Source organism: Amblyomma americanum, chromosome 8 (genome assembly GCF_052857255.1).
Source record: "Amblyomma americanum isolate KBUSLIRL-KWMA chromosome 8, ASM5285725v1, whole genome shotgun sequence".
NCBI lineage: Eukaryota > Metazoa > Arthropoda > Arachnida > Ixodida > Ixodidae > Amblyomma > Amblyomma americanum.
In genome coordinates, this window is record NC_135504.1 from 9596156 (window position 1) to 9612318 (window position 16163).

The 16163-nt window shown below is 49.6% G+C and overlaps 1 protein-coding gene across 2 annotated transcripts in view; it reads right to left on the bottom strand.

Moving 5' to 3' along the window:
• Positions 1-16163, bottom strand: part of LOC144100891 (fatty acid synthase-like) — a 57926-nt gene that overhangs the window by 24130 nt on the left and 17633 nt on the right. The gene's annotated exons all lie outside the window — the stretch shown is intronic.

The following is a 16163-nucleotide window of genomic DNA, read 5'->3' on the forward strand; positions in this document are numbered from 1 at the left end:
AAAGTCGCCCACGGCTTCGGGTTCGTGACGTAGGTGCATAATAAGCGCAATCAGCGCCGCCATCGATTGGACTTTCGAGTCCGAGCGTTCTGCAGCGATCCTTGGAGCCCGAAGGTAAGAATAAGTATGCTTCGTTCCAATGGGACGTAAACGTCAACAAATCAACCCGGCCCCGTCAACGGCGCTTCGGAATCAGCGGGTGCACCCCCTGCAGTCAAACCGCCACCTGAGTCGCGCGTTGCCTCGGCGCTGCCACGGATATACCTACACCCTCGGCAAACGAAAGCCGAAGAAACGAAGCAGCTTTCGTGCGGAAAAGCCGTCCGAGGAGAGAAGGGCTGGGAGGACTCAAAATAGAAGGCGCCGCCGCCACTTCGGCGCGAGTCGCAAAATTTACTACCGCCCCGATTCGCGATATGCCCCTTGCACGAAGGCCGCTACCACTGGGCCACCCGTCTGGGTGCTTGCGTTTAGCAATCGACGTCATAACAGTAGCCATAGAAGCCAACCTCGGCGCCGCCCGCACCAAGGGGTCGAGCAAACGACCGCGCTCACCCCCTGAAAGTATTTCATCAGCACTGAACAGGTTCGGACGCTGAAGCTAATTACAGCAGCCAGACTTCGCACATGTCTCACGTTTCGACGAGAGCCACTAACAACAATATGACTAAATCTAGGTGTCTACAAAGAGCCCCCTCCATACAGTAAGACAAGGGACCCGATAGGTCAAAGCGAACGATGCATGCGTTTCAAGCTGTGCACCGCTAACAGGCAATGCGTATATATACGTCTGCCAGGTCCCGCAGTCCACGCCAGACATGACGGCTGTACACTCTAAACAAAAAGGAATAAAAATGGAGTAATCTGTACTCCATGTAGAAGGGAGTGCGCTTGATAACTTACTCGATTTTTACTGCTATAGAAACATTCGTGTTTAGAGTGTATATTGACCAAGTAGGCCGAGGGAGGCTGCCTGCTGGCCGTGCTTCTTTCGAAATAAGGTCTACAATTTTGAAAGAGAACCCTTGCTGGCGCTCAAACCAGACATTTCGAGGACAGCCAATACAGTGCACAGGCCCAGCCCCTCGGATTTGTCGCCTTTCTTGCCTTCACTAGTACACCAATGTATGCAGTTAGAACGCGAAAATACCGGTTTAATGAAACTTCTAAAATTGGATGCACTCAGTACCGCGCCTAGCTAAAAATGAAAGGAAAAAAGTTACAGCGTGGATGCATAGCTGGTATTTCTCGATCGCGTAGCAGCGCGCGCCGGTGTCCCTGAACTCGCAAGCGCGAGTGCAAGGCACCTAACCCGCCGTCACGAATATACGCATATGCGTGCGTAATCATCGCGTGTGTATACGTCACTAGGACGCAGAGCGCACGCTGTTTCCCTGAATCGCCGAACAAAAAACCTATAGGCTCGAAGCACCGCTAAACGAAATGCACAAATATAACCACATGGGTCGATCGTGCGTTCCGCCCTTACATTCGTTCCCGTAGCGTCCTTCATTTTTTTTTTGTTACAGCTTTCTAAAGCAACAAGATAGAAAGGAGGAACCTAATACTACCCTCCCGTGAGAACTGCCGACGTCATTGATGCCGGACAGTTTCTCCAAGGTCGACATCGCGGCGTATCGAGGGGATTTTTTTTTTCTCCTTGCGAAAGTCCAAATGCCCGGGACATATTCTAAGCAATCGAAAAAAGAACGAAGACACTGCCTTTTATTACGCTGTGTGAAATGAACGAGGTGGCGTGGTTATTCATGCCACGTCGTCGGATAAGACGAGCACCCCCCCCCCCCGCCCCCCTTCTCGCATCTAAACTGTTTATCTTTAGATAGAACACATGTGATCGCAGAAGTGATCGGCTCCAACATCGTGAGGGGCATGGCCCGTCTAACAACTTGAGCCCCGAGGACACACGCAGAGATACAGGGAGATACGAATCAAATGTTTGGGTCGAACGTCATTGCTAAACGGTGACGTCACTGCATGACGCCACAGCGCTCAACCGGCCGAAAAAAAGAAAAATGAAACGATGCGAAATGGGAGATCCGCAATTCAAATTCGCAATCACGAACCTGTGTGGTTCCAGCTCACTGTTACTTGAGTCTGCCTGACCAAGGCGCTGTCTTTCTTAGTTTTATTCGCCGTCAAACTTTGCTACGCGTAACAACGCATCTGCTACACAGCAGGGCGGTTCAGATCGCAGCTTTTAAAGGTACACAAGTCGCCAGACTCCAGACGCGCGCGCTCTCCGCTCAAAGCTGCTCGGGTGAAATTTTTTTTAAGGGTGACCTTGGCGCCACAACGGATGGCACGGAGCCGAACATGAGCGAACACTGGCGAAACTTTCTGTTCACCCGCCCCATGTGTCTATGTGCTGCTCTGACTGCTCTGCCGTCAGAGTAGCGCATGTGTCAACAACATCGTCTCCATGGTCCCGCTGTGGTAGCAGCCAGCGCACGGCGCTAAGAAGCATTCTTCCCTGCAGTCCCGAGAGGCGCACGCGCACTCCTGGTGGTACTTGAGCGAGACAACAGCGCCGCATGAGCTGCCGTCATTACGTAATGCGCGCGGCGGCGACACCGGTACCATGGCGCCATCCATCAGCACCCAAAGTAGCGGGTCGCCATACACAAGCAGCAGCAAACAAAGCCGAGTGCGCAGTCACTCGCGAAGCAAAGCTTAGGAAAAAAAAAAGCGGCTGATGTGGGACGCTCCCCAAGACCCGTGTGCGGCTATCAGTGTCTGTGAGCGGCCGTATAATACGCTAAGCCTTTCCTGCAGTGCATTTCATGCATCTACTATTGACAACGAGACATTTTTTTTTCACCTACGGATTCTCTCGCCGCCTCTCGGAATATAAAAGAACTGCAAGACGCCAGGAACAGTTAATGGTAGCTCTCCTTAATGACATATTGTTTCCCGAAGTGAAAAATACATCTGCCTGCTACAGACAATAAATTAAAGATGACCGAATACAGGAGGCGAAGTACCGAAGGTGAACAACTGGAAACAGCTCCCGCTATAGAAGCGACCACTGCAGACATATATGATCGAAACTCGGAGCTAGCTAAACACTAAAGAAATTGTAACTTAACGTAGCCTGCCCGACAGACACGCCGAGTTTACAGCCTACAATAGCACGCAGAGATGAGCTATAGTTAGTGCAGCATTCTTAAACACGGGGCAACGAACAAAGGACAACCCCGGATCGCTCCTCCCGCAACTCTTGTCACAGCAGAGACAGCGCCTAAGTAAGAGAGCACGAGTAAGAGAGCGACAGTTATCTCAGGCGTTTATACTGCAGTGCAGACCGTAAAAAAATATGCAGATTATAAAGCTTAAGCGCTGCCAACGGGTGCCCGCGCTCTCCGTAGGGGGACACCGACGCAGCCGCCATAAAGGACAAGTGCATATATAGTTGGCAGCCCATGAGTCTGCGACTTTCGCACGCTCTGCCCGCTTCGATTGTTCCCACGCGCAACAGGTGAGATCGAGGATGGGAACGGCGAAGGTTTTCGCTCCTTTCGCACGCCCCTTGTGCGGCAACAGTTGCGCGGCGGAAGCCGGGTTTCACTTGGCCCGCCTTCGCGTGGCGCCATCTGGCGAAAACTTCGCCGCAAACCACACCGTGAGCGCGGTTCAGGTGTCCGCCGATATCTGAGACAGATACTGCGCCATTTCCTCCCCCCAAAAACCGAACGTAATTCTCAAACCGCACCATCGAGAACCCGCATCAGTCATATCTCTTGGACTATTCGCACGGTACGCGTATAGAGTCCGAGAGGACACACTACTTACATAGGAAGCTGGCGATACTTTGATTAGAGAGTTGGCATATGACGTCGCAATGACGTAGCGATGACGTAGCGACATGTGCGTCGCCGCGGGTACGGGGCTCACGACCCAGCCGTAATAAAAGGGCGCTGCGCGCGTTCTTCGAAACTCACTCTAAATCCGCGCACTTGTTTGCGGGACGCGCTGGCTAGCTCTTTAGTAGATGGCCTTGAAATGGTTTAGAGAGGGTAAAAGAAAAAAAAGTGTCGAGGAATTACGAGGCCTGATGCGATAAAACTGCGATTACAGTTTGATCAACCCTCGAGGATTAATTTGATGCTTTCCACTCTGCCGACTGCTTCTCCTCTAACCCGAGGCTTCGCACACACGCGACAGAATTTTTCTAGATGATGAAGGTCGGTGGGCAAACTATTACACGTACACTTCGAGCCCGAAGAAAAAAAAAACTCAAAACTAAACACTCCTGGCCCTACAGACGCACTAGCGACGGCGCCAGTATCCGCCTATAGGAAGGGCGTACACCGCGCAGAAAGGCTTCATTAATATACTATATAAATATGCCCGCACGTACACGATCCTCGTTTTCCTTAACTTTCTTTCCCCCCCTTTTTTTTTCTTTCATCTCATCTCTACCGAAGGGCGTATAGAGGAAACGAGGAGAGACACAAATCCACCGCGTTCTAAACACAGCATCACCGCACGTACGCGGAAAAGCAGGACAGCACGCGCATGCTAAAACTCTCCACGCCGCTCGCTCGGTCGACGCGCAACGCATAGCCCTTATAGCGCATAAACGCCGCTTTCCTTTCACGTGCTTCGCTGGCGGCGCTATCCAATTAGCCGAGTGACAGACAGACACAGAGACAGACAGGAGCCGCCAAGCGACAACGCCACAGTAATGCATCTCTCCAAGCGACACCCGACAAAGATGATGATCCATGCGGACGGTATGCACGCAGGGGCGTATCCTTTCTTCCTCGTACAACGTGACGCGGAGGCGGCACCGCGATTAATTCGCTAGGAAGAGCGCGCGTGCGTCTCTCTCTCTCTGTTTCTTGTATGTTTGTTTCTTTTTCGCTCGTTTCGTTGTATTCTTTTCCCCAATAACTACTGACGACGTCGCCGCTGAAATGCGACCCCCCCCCCCCCCCTCCCCTACGCGAGCTTCTTTAGCGCCCCCTTTTATGCCCCTCCTTTAGTGCTGCTCCTTCAATGCTCCCTTCACGGAAGCACGTATGAAATGGCTTCGAAGACCGGAGACAAGGAATACGTACTGTTCGGGGAAAAAGAAAGCGACTGGCAGTAAACCAAGCGCTTGTTTTTTTTTTTTTTTGTGTGGCGCGGGTGCACACGCAGCATTAAATTTATCCCCGCCCCCCAAGTTCGCCTCTAAGGGCTCGCCCTTGTTTAGCTTTCCAATGCTGGCAGCGCTGCTGATGACAGCTGAGCGAAACCGTAGCCCATAAACGCTCTTCCCGAAACGTCCCGCAAAAGGAAGTGGTTAAAGGAATTCACATTAGGGTGCACGCTCTGAGGACTTCCTGGTTTTGCTTTATAGTCTTGGGCGGAGATATCATTTCGAACCACGTGAATAATTCCTCCCAAAAACCACTCGCACAATAGGGGACAAAAAAATAAAAAAAGGGCTTCTTAATATGACCGCAGTGCCCCTTAAGAGCCATCACCACCACCACCGCCTCAGGACTGGACCGAAACTAACCAACAGTTCTTTGCTGAATCGGTGGACCGTTGGCAATTAAAAAAAGAGAATAAGAGCCAAAGCTCAGTAAAAACCCGTCACATCGTGCGTCTACTCAGTATATTATTATTATTATTATTATTATTATTATTATTATTATCATTTTAGCGTTTTATCATAACTCAAGAGGCAGTGCCCTACTCTTTGAAGCTATAGGTCAGGGTATGTTAGAACGCGCAGCTACAAAAAGAAATTTAACGAAGGTGACACACGTGCTGTGTGTGGTAAATCTGTAGAAGCAATTTAACGCCTCCTACTCAAATGTGATGGTATCCATCCGGATGTCGATGCAGGCACAGTCACTCTTCCTAAGGCCCCAGGGTTTAGAGATAACAATCGTCACGTAAACAAATCTGCGGTGGAAATTAGCAAAAAGCGATTAGAAGACCGGTGGCTCAAAAGCAGAGAGGTGACATAAGGTTGAGAGTGTAGGAAGAAGTATTTAAAAAAAATGGCGAATTTTAATAACTTACAACATAGTTAAACAAAAATAAAGGGAAAAAAGCTGAGCATGGTGGCAACTGCCATCGCCCCGTTTCAAAGGGGACGCCCCTGCCTTGCATCCATCCAGCCGTCCATTACAAGTTTCGGGTAACTATCAATTTAACAAGCCGGATTTTATTAAAACACAAGCCTTATCTCGGGACATACGCAAGAATTCCGTCTCATGATATCTAACCTAGTTATCGGCGTCTCATCTGTGCTAAGCCTTCTATACCGTCTTGGAAATCGGGCCACACGCATTCCTTCATTACAGCGCAATAAGCAAGCCGGCGACGCTGTCGCCTAGAAGATTAGTTAGCTGCTCATAAGTGTCTCCGTGGCGTTAATTGGCTGCGCGCTGGAGGATTAATTAGAGGAGCCTTCCGGAGCAGGCTGCCTGTCAAGGCAACGCGCGCCCAATCGATCAGTCTAGCTTGTTAGCGCGTGCACATACTGGCACAAAGTAGAGATCTTGTTGACTGTACGAGGCAAATGATGGCGACTGTGACGACGAACTTCATACGATCCACACAGTCTGACTGTTTCACCAGAGGTCGTGGGTTCGAATCTCGGCCAGGGTTAGCACATCTCGAGTGAGGCGGAAACGCAGATGATCCTAGTGCTATGAGATAGCAGGAAGGGGTCCCCACCCAGGTGGTAGAGATTAATCTGCAGCCCTCTACTACGACGCCTCTTTTTTTACCCCCCCCCCCCCGCCTCCCCCCTTCCTCACGGCCTAGTGTTCTGTTTATCGCTCACCTCGCGGCCCGGTTGAGGTGTCCATCCAGAAGTGGGATAGTTACTGAGCATGTCCTTTCCCTCATATACCACGTAACCCGAGCCCAACAAACTAAAATCGGCGCGGCCCAAAAATAGTGGATAACCTGCTTTGCAAGGCAATGGCTGCAGCGAGTGTCGCGTCACCTGCTTCTTCACACTGTTACTAACCGTGATGGCGGCCATTACGGTAACGCCTGCTGACAGCCAGCCTGTATTCTCCGGACAAAATGCAGGGCATACTAACCTGACAACGGCGCACGCTTTCCGAGATCACGTGATTCTAACAGGTATCAAGCTACAAACAACATTCCTACACTTTTTTTTTTTTACAAGCCACGGTGCTCAGAGGTAAGAAAATATCCTCTCTGAACCGATTTCGACGTTTGCAGAGGCATTTGAGTCGCTGGCTTTGTCTCTACCTGTAGAAGTATTCTTGCCGGTTGGTGCGTGTACATAGCAAAATGCTACTTTGCTGAGAAGCTGCTAGCATCAAAGTGGAGGCCGCTGTGAAACGGGGGACCGTATAATGAATAGTAAATTTTTCATGTCGGTCAAATGTCCGTCGCCGTTCTCACCAAGTCTCGTTTGCGCGCCCGTCTGCATTCTCCTGAGCGCACTGTATTGCGGACTCGGGCAGAGGCAGATGTATACGTTTGAATCTGGAGAGTAGCCATTCAGCCCTCTTAGCTAAGGAGTAAAAGCTTCATCCGCAATAACAGCGTAGGTCAACGTACTTACGAGTTCGTAATGTCAGCTCAGCAGGTATCTACGCCGAAGATATCTCTGCTCAGTTCATAAATATGCATTCACTTCACTGGGCCCACGCCATGCGAAGTCTAATGAAACGAGTACGCTTCGAGCCTGTCAATTGACGGGGTAGAACAAGGTCTACAGCTTCCTCCTATCTTTTTTCTTCTTCTTTGCGGCCAAAAGAACGCGGAAAGGCATCTTATACAGCCACCGCGAATGCGCGTACTACGTGTCCAACAGCCGAAGGTCGCTTGGCGACATACGCCCACGCCTGAATGCATTCGATGTATGGGACAACCGTTGTACCCTACTTCTCTTATTTGCTCCCCACCAATGACGTCATCGCCGCCTCGCGGGGAGCTATTCAGCGCGCCAGCGCTCACTAGCTATACGGGGAGAGAAAACGTCCGAACAATCGGCGCCTGTAAAGCTGGGTTTCCTACCATATTTTATTTTTATTTTTCCGTCGGGAAAGGCAAGTGTGCAAGAGCTCGTGCTCATTGCATTGTCCGCGTCCCCCGATTATAAAGAGGCGCTCCCAAAATGAGCTCAGAAAAGTGCGTGACGCCTAAAGACACGTGCAACGACAAGGAAGCCACGACAGAGTTTCCAGAACTCAAACGCACGCGCTAAAAAGAAAGAGAAAAACAGATCGCGCAGGCTGCGGAGCTTTTCAAAAAAAAAAAAAATGCGTGCGGCGGGACTCCTAGTGCGAACAAGGCTTGAACAGCTGCACAGATTTGATGACGGCCACCAGCTGCGGCCGAACATTACACGTCAAATATTTCGCTCAAATAAAACTACAAGTGCGTTATCGCGCATCTAATACGATTTAATGAAGTGCTTCCTGACACGGCTTCCCGTTTCGACGCTTTCAGCGCCTAAAAGAATTTAACGGCAGTTTGTATTTAAAGTGCTTTCGTTAATGTTACCGGTGGTCCCTCCTCCTCACACGGCTTCTCCTCGGGCAGACTTTCTTAACCAGCGCTTAAATGGGACACAGCGCTGAACGCCGTCTAATTTTAACGCTCAATTAAAATCGACTGCTTCGCACTTTCTGCCTCCATTAGCGTTCGCTCGGCAGCGAACGACATATTTATGCCGAGAAATTTGCATCTCAAATGCAACAACTTTTCCCGGCCGCTCGAATCAATCTCCTGGCGTTCGTCTTGCCTCCGAGATCTGCTTATGCAAAAAAGATATTTCAGGCCTAGGTAGCTTGCTCGTGAGAACGGCCTGTGGCGGCGATGTCGACGTTTCATTTTTTCGCCTTTTCCAAAGCACATAAAGGTTCTAGATAAAGTGACATGATAAAGTGACATCTTGGTCTAAAAAACGGTTCTTCTAGTCTCCCGCTACCACCAGCGCAACTTATATTTGTTCTCGGCGCCTCTTTATTTCCATAACATTTAGAAGACGGACAAATGTTGAATTGGGTTTCCGCCAAGCTCGCCACACCGCGTTGCACGACGCTATGCGATCGTCTTCCCCAAACGACTTCGGCAAAGAACTAAACACCGGTGAGACGAAAAAGCAAAGACAAAAAAGGAGCACCGGCATACGCTACGTACAAGACTGTACATATCTGTCGGGGTGCAAAGCCTTACAGAAAGGACCAAGCGGAGCAGTTTGTGCCAGCATCGAATCGCGACACGACCCAATGCGCACTGAAACTCCCTTTGATGTCCTGGGGACGTTTAAAAGGTCCTCTGGACGTGTGAGACGTCCTGCGGACGTCCAGTGGAAATTTAGTGGCCATTCGGGAATTCTCAAAACGAAGCCTCCAAAGTCCGTTAGGGGACTTCGTTTCTCTGTGTCTGTGCGCGTCGCACCGAAGCGCTGTACGCTAGGAAAAGCCACGACGAGAAAAAAAAATTAAAACAAAATTAACACAGGGCAGCGCATCGTTTTACAAAGCTCGAGAAGCTGCTGTAATCCTTATAACGGTGCCGAGCGACCGTATTGGCGTCTAGGAAAAAAGAAAAGAAGCGATGCGTCTTATAGGTCTGGATGTGAATGGCGCTCAGTAATATATGTGCCAAAAGGCGCCCGTGTGCTGTGCGATGTCAACCCCCAAGTGGTCGGAATTGATCGGAAGCACTCCGTTACGGTGTGTCTCTCTCAGTCACCTTCATTACCTCTTTCATCATCCCTTCCCCCACGACGCGGCTCGGATAAACACCTGGAGAGAGACAATCACTACTTTCCCGTTTTCATTAAAATTATTATTTTCAATAACCATCAACACGCCAAAGTAGCCGAAATTCACACGAACCCAGGATACCACAGCACGCCTTATCGGTTGAAGAAGGCGAGTGCTGTTTTGGTAATCTACAAGAGGAAAGACCTATTATCCCGACAAACCGCACATGAATGCAACCACCAGACGGGGGGCTGGTGGTTGCATCGCTAACATCACATAATAGTCGCTCTGTCGCGAGTGAAGACTAATATTATCTAATAACTGATAACTACTAGTACATATTCTCTTTTAGTCAACCCCGCCGGGGCATAAGAACGCTGCCGGCGTCCGGTAATCCGGCATACGTCCCCGCTTGCAAGACTCCGTTAGGCTAAATCCCTCTACCGTCTCCACTGTCATTTACCGCAACGCATCCCATCGATTGTGCCGGCGATGCCGTTCCCGAGAGATTAGATATCAAGCGGAAAAGCGCCCGGCAGTTTCCGAAACGAGCTTCAGTCGCGGAGAGCTGGCGGCATTATATAATCACTGGCGGTGCCTCGACGAAACGCGTCACGTGACTAACGTCTCCCGTCTCTCGCTTTTTCCTGAACAGGAATCTCCAAGGACAGCCACCTCATCACGTATCAGCTTCGGCCTTTATAAGTGGCTGTAATGCACCGAACAAGGTTGGGGATAGTGTAAGACTATATATAAGAGGGGGGGGGGGGGGGGGTCGCATGTATTTGAGAGTACATGCAGCTACCCATGCATGCATCAGTGCATGCAACTGTGTCTACCCCTTCTCAACCCCGCAGGAGGGAGAGCTGGTAACTTATTTCGAGCAGCAGAGTAAATAGGCAGGTGATATTGGGAGAGGACGTGGTTGGGTGATGGAGATTATTTCGGACTTCCTTGGGAAAAAAAACGACACAGGGGACAGCAGTAGCGGGCTGCGTTTTACGCCTTCAAGGTGACATATACGTAACCTTCAACGGCTCAGCGGGAATATTCCCAGGCTGGGAACCACCACACAGGTGGCACGGCGCCATTTAAATGTCAGTTTGTTTAGCCGAGCTATCAAGCGTCAGGCGCAATAACTTCCGAGGTGCTGGAATAGCGCAGCAGTTGATTCGTAGTGAATCTCATGCCTGGTCGAACAACTTCTTCTCCAAAGCCGTCCTAGCACATTCGACCGGACATACACTATGTAGTATACTCGCTCAAACTCTACGGCTGTCTAGTGTTGCTTTGACAAGACGCGTAGCTCTCCGTTAATTGCGAGCGAATCGGTCCACGGGAAAATGCGAACTTCGGAAAACGCTGCGGCAGAAGTTAGCTCCTCCGTTTTACACTTCATTGCATTTCGAAACCGTGCAAAAAAAAAAAAAAATACGGAGGGCACTTAAGACTATACTCACGTGGTTTGAATGCGAAAGCATTGTCTCGTCATGAGCGCTGTTGCGGGGTTCATTAAAGACTCCTTCCTCTCAAACGACGCACATACTCATTAGCATACAGTCGTAGGGCAAACGCATACACTAGGTGCCCCTTTATTCGCCCAGAACGAACGCGGTTTGGTTGCTTATCTAATGAAGATTAAGTTTGGTAGCCTATGGGTTGCGTACTCGCCTCACAATCTGAAGGTCCTTAGTTCGATACCCCGCACCCTTCGAAGAAATTTTATTTTTCTTTGCTGTAGACGTGACTATCTTAACCTCCACCGCTGACGTCACGCGAGACGATGGTTACGTCATCGCGGGGGTTTCCGGACGACTGCTGCTGGTCAAAGCCGCCAGCTTTGCCGATATGAGCCGTGTAATGCTTTCGACATTAATAAAATACAATCGAAGGACGTTAGAAAATGCGCCGCTCTGCTTGAGCTCTCGCAAGGCAGTCAGCAATGCGAAAGCACCTAGACTGGCCTCTGCCGACGTGTCCCTGTGAACGCTGAGATCAGTAAGAACGAATAAATATGGAGGAAGGGGGGTCTTGCTTTGATTCAAGGCTACACACCCAGCTTTTTCGCGGACACGCGGGGAAGATTTAGCGTAATACAATGAAAAATAAGGCACCACTGGTCTTTCAATTCGGTTTCGAAACTCCCTGCCCGCGTCCTCCCCGAGCGACCGAGACCAAGTGGGTTTCTAAGCTGGCCCCCCAAGAACCCGTGCAATGACAGCGGACTAAAGAAAAAGAACAGAAAAAACTAATTGGAGACAAAACACCGTAAAATCCCAACAACCGCAAGATTCTGCTCGTCCGTAGCTTCGTTTCTTCAAGCGGATGATCAGTGAACCCTTTTTGCGATTCTCAAGGCAACAGTGACTTTTTTGTTGTTTTTTTTTGTCACTCACGATTCTCTACGCGCAACTTGGCGGCTCGTCGTTGCGAAATCGTGGCTGTTTTTTTTTCCCCATGTTCCTGCCCTCTCGATTTGATCGATGATTCAAGGAGATTCCCTCCGAGTGCACCTACGGAAAACAACGTATCACGTGCGCTGCTGCAGCGAGTCGCAGGGACACGTAGCAACAACATTCACCATTACACGTGCGGTGCTGAATTAAACTACCCCGGCCGTTTACCTAAAGCGCTGCCAGGGACTTCGCACACACACACATACACACGCTGCCGCAGGTCAACTACAGAGGCAGCCTGAAATGCACCATTTCCCCTTCCAAGGCTCAAGAGTAAACACGATGCGACGCCAGGGGCTAAACAGCGAGATTTTTTCCAATAATAATAATAATAATTGGTTTTTGGGGAAAGAAAATGGCGCAGTATCTGTCTCATATATCGCTGGACACCTGAACCACGCCGTAAGGGAAGGGATAAAGGAGGGAGTGAAAGAAGAAAGGAAGAAGAGGTGCCGTAGTGGAGGGCTTCGGAATAATTTCGACCACCTGGGGATCTTTAACGTGCACTGACATCGCACAGCACACGGGCGCCTTAGCGTTTCGCCTCCATCGAAACGCAGCCGCCGCGGTCGGGTTCGAACCCGGGAACTCCGGATCAGTAGTCGAGCGCCCTAACCACTGAGCCACCGCGGCGGGTAGATTTTTTCCAATATAAGTTCTTTTTCCCGGTACGCTGCTTAAACAGGCAACCCATGTCTAGAAAAAATATAACGACGCATGCGCGAAGCATGCTTTGAAAACGGCATACGAACCGCTATTATCCGTTTAAAAAATTGCTTTACACAGTCTATAAACTGTCCATAGACTTCAGTCTATAAAGTCTATAGAAGCTCTATAGACAAACCATAGAGAACAGTCTATCGGAAACACAAATCATATAGACAGTCTATAGATAATTATAGATTTATGGCCATGCACGACTTTTGCATATATAGACAGTCTATAGACTATGAATAGACAAAAATAAATATCTATAGGAAGGCAATAGTCTATAAGAACTCTATAGAATGTCTATAGACCATTTTTGTAAGAGAGATACCTACAACAACAAGCACCAGTTGCGGTGGCTAAGTGGCTTCGGGGTTAGGCTGCCGAGCCCTAAAGTCGCGGGATAGAATTCCCTGCCGCAAAGACGACCACATCTCTGTAGATAGAGGCAGACCCTTACAAAAATGTGTGAAGACTTTCTAATAAAAAGTCAATGATTTTACACGCCACGTTCTGAATCGAGTTTGATGAACTGCTGATTAATATTGGCCACCAAGTTTCCGATTACGACGTGATGCGTCTTTTTGTTGTTGAGAGTCAATAATTTGTCATGTAATACAGCTTGAGTTCATGATGCATTGCTGAATGCTTTATGATGTATGGAAACGTTTTTGCCCCCCCCCCCCCCCCAAAAAAAAAAAAAAATCCTTGAATGTCATTTTTTTCTTACATCTCTCTACATTCTACACAAACGCTGCGGTAATGCTCTCCTGCACGTAACGTAAATATTCATTCTGTTATTATATATGCAAACAACAGTCCAGGACCATACCCACCGATTACAGCAACAGTTTCCATCGACCGTCTGAAAGGAGCAAGTAACAACGCCTTACAATGCTATGGAAACACATGTCATACCGATGCACTCACATTGTCCGATATTCTTCATACCCCATGCTTATGCTTACATACTCCTAATAAGAGCCCCCCCCGTCCCCAGCAAGTGTCCTATGCGATGCTAGTGCACGCTGAAGAAACCGATGCGGTCAAATAAACGCGGAGCCCTACACTACAGCGCCTTCCCCACATCCAGGAGTACCTTGGTGACGTTACAAAGCGCACATAACACCATCTGCAATGTACATCCCAAATGCCAACGAATGGCTTCGAGTAAGCGCCGAGTCGCGTTGCACGTTCAAGGCCAATTAACTACACCGGCACGCGCCGCATTGGAAGCAAGGGGGAAAACTGAAAATATACGCCGGCTCAAACAAATACACGACACGTGGACACCTCACTGAACTACGATACACAAGGAAAGAAAACGCCAAAAGGAAGGGCGATAAAAAGAACATTGGCGTCGACCAACTTAATGGTACAGGAAAGATGTGCAAGCCGACGATGCCAGCAATTAATCGGACACCGTTCTAAAGCCGAACTGTTTTCACTCAAGAGGAGAACCTATACATACTGCTACGCACACGACGTCTCATGCTACCGGAATGATATGGTTCGGAAATGCGAATCACGACCTTCAGAAGCAAAGTTATCTCATTTATGCTTTTTGCTGCGCATACCCTATAATTATACAATGAGGAACGTGCTCATAAGGCGCTACACGGAATAACAGCAGCGGGCGTTTTCAAATGATCCTGGTACCAAAAAGCCGCCTATGGACGCATGCAGCCCCCGTGGGCACCACAGGAAGAGTCTGCGTACACACGCATATAGGTGGCGTGTTTCCGCGGTAATTTAAGGATAAGCGTCCTGCTCCCCCCCCCCCCCCCCCCCTCTTCTTCGCCACGGCGTCTTAATAGCGCAATTACGATCTAATATGCGCAAAGGGACGCACAAACACAGGCGTAGCAGGAAAAGCTACAGAGAAGCAGAAGGGTTGAGAATCATTTACGATGGTTTGCTCACTCACCCTTTTACGCACGCAGTCCGCGATTGACGTATTTCTCTTTTTCTTTTCCTTTAGAGCGTGTGCAGTTTGCTCCAAGCCCATCTACATATCTCTAGCTGCCAGAAGACGTGCAGAGTTCCATGCAGTGGATAGGCCACAGTACACGGCGAAGCGGCGGAAGATACAACAGGATAGATAGAATCCCACGTGCTGCACTTAAGTTCATTCTCGCAGCAGTCGTCGGAGTAGTGCGTACTTCGCACAGAGCACGGAAGCTCACTGATAGTTAAGTGCATTGTTCCATATTTCCTGAAGAGGTGCGGGAGTTCTGTGCAGTGGAGAAGTGTTGCAAACGAATAGAAAAGGGGGGCTTGCAACCGACTAAGAAACTGCACGGAGGTCACACGATTCGCGCTGCCCATTGTCGGCTTATATGTACAGGGTGTTTCACCCTATTTCATACACATTTTTTTTTTAAAGAAAACCCAATAGTGGGCTCAGAGGGCCCCGCTTTCGGGGTTGTGTCATCTGGGCAGGTGGAGAACTCGTTCGAGAAAAATTCATCACAAGCCTAACACGTTTCTTAACAACCTCCTAATCAACAGTTTTGAATTAACTGTAGCGAGCGAAATGAAACAGCTGCAAATTTATTACACACCGAACACGAGCCAAATAACCTCTCAATCAACATCATCTAATTCAACTGCATCGAGTAAAATGAATCACCCTGCACATACCCGCCGACTCAGAGGTGCAGACAAGGCGAGAGCAGGCTTCGAGTAAGCGCGACGTCGCGTTGCACATTCAAGGCCAATCAACTACAACGAAGCGAACATTTCTCCGCCGCCCATCGTCGGTCGCGCACTTGCTCCGAAAGGTCGCTGAGCAGCTCGGCATTTGATGGCCGGGTTTAACACGTTCAGCAAGTCTGCCGCTCGCTGCGCGCCGCCGCCTTCGAGACGGCGCATTCTACGCAGACGGGAGGCAATCGATCAATCCCAGAACGAGGCGCCAGCCACAGAGCAACGGGGGTTGCTTCGCGAGCCAAGCCGGTCGGAGTGTCGAACAGACGGCCAATAACCGTCGTGTGCGCTCCAACTAAGTTTATTTACCTTAAAGGACCGTGTACAATAACTTCATTTTCATGTTTTCTTCTTTCAAATTATGCATCATCGTCATCAGCCTGAATACGCCCACTGCAGGGCAAAGGCATCTCCCATATGTCTCTCCAATTAACCCTGTCCTTTGCCAGCTGCGTCCGCCGCATCCCCGCAGACTCCTTAATCTGATCCGGCCACCTGACTTCCTGCCCGCCCCTGCTACGCTTGCCTTCTCTTGGTATCCACTCCGTTTCCTTAAGGACCAGCGGTT